Source organism: Delphinus delphis, chromosome 6, assembly GCF_949987515.2.
Source record: "Delphinus delphis chromosome 6, mDelDel1.2, whole genome shotgun sequence".
NCBI lineage: Eukaryota > Metazoa > Chordata > Mammalia > Artiodactyla > Delphinidae > Delphinus > Delphinus delphis.
This window is the reverse complement of record NC_082688.1, coordinates 37,398,946-37,399,753: the sequence shown is the minus strand read 5'-3', so window position 1 is coordinate 37,399,753 and position 808 is coordinate 37,398,946. Positions and strand designations below refer to the sequence as shown.

The window sequence follows — 808 nt, the reverse complement described above, 5'->3', positions numbered from 1 at the left end:
AGTTTCCTCATCTGTAAAAATCTGGAAAACAGTTCATTTTGTCTGCTTCCTGAGCTGATAGTTGAGTGAGGACAGAATACGTTTGGTGAGAGGAAAGAGCTTGGTACAGTGTAAGGCACTGAGTGAGCAGCAAGAATTTCTGGCCCCACCTGAAGGCTGTGTGTGTATCATCTTCCACCCACCCACAGTCCCAGGCATAGCCGGGGGAACTTCCATTGGCCTCTGTCCACAGTGCTGAAGTCACAGCCAAGCCAGCTGGGGATCTTCAGTCCCTCTTTTTTTTTTGGCAATATACTAATTTATCCATATATACATTCATTTTACATTATTACATTTTAATATTCATCAAAAACAAAAACATGGAACCCTTCATGAATTTGCATGTCATCCTTGCGCAGAGGCCACGCTAATCTTCCCTGTAATGTTCCAGTTTTGGTATATGTGCTGCTGAAGTGAGCACTTGAGTCCCTCCTTGTCCCATCTAAGTAAGCATCAAATACAGAGACTTCCAAGCCCAAGGATTGCCCTAAAGCTCAGAAAGTAGTGCCAAAATGTTTTTTATTTCACTAATTTCAAGTATCTTTGTCTTAAAAAATAATAATAAATAAATAATAACACTCCTTTCAAAATTATAACAGGTACAAAACGGGCAAAATGTGATTTAGCAGGTCAGGGAGAACAGAGGATGCAGTCTTCACCTGGTGTGAGTGAACTACTAAAAAGCTGATGTAACCTGAGGCTACACGGAAAGAAGTTCAGGGTCAGAGGAGGGATGCAGGCTGGCTAGTATGCTGCACCAGCACTCCTG

The 808-nt window shown here is 42.2% G+C and overlaps 1 non-coding gene across 1 annotated transcript; it reads right to left on the bottom strand.

Moving 5' to 3' along the window:
• Window positions 1–353: 353 nt before the first annotated feature.
• Window positions 354–460, bottom strand: LOC132427808 (U6 spliceosomal RNA). Its single transcript, XR_009520013.1, has one exon. It is a non-coding gene; the product is annotated as a U6 spliceosomal RNA (small nuclear RNA).
• Window positions 461–808: the final 348 nt, after the last annotated feature.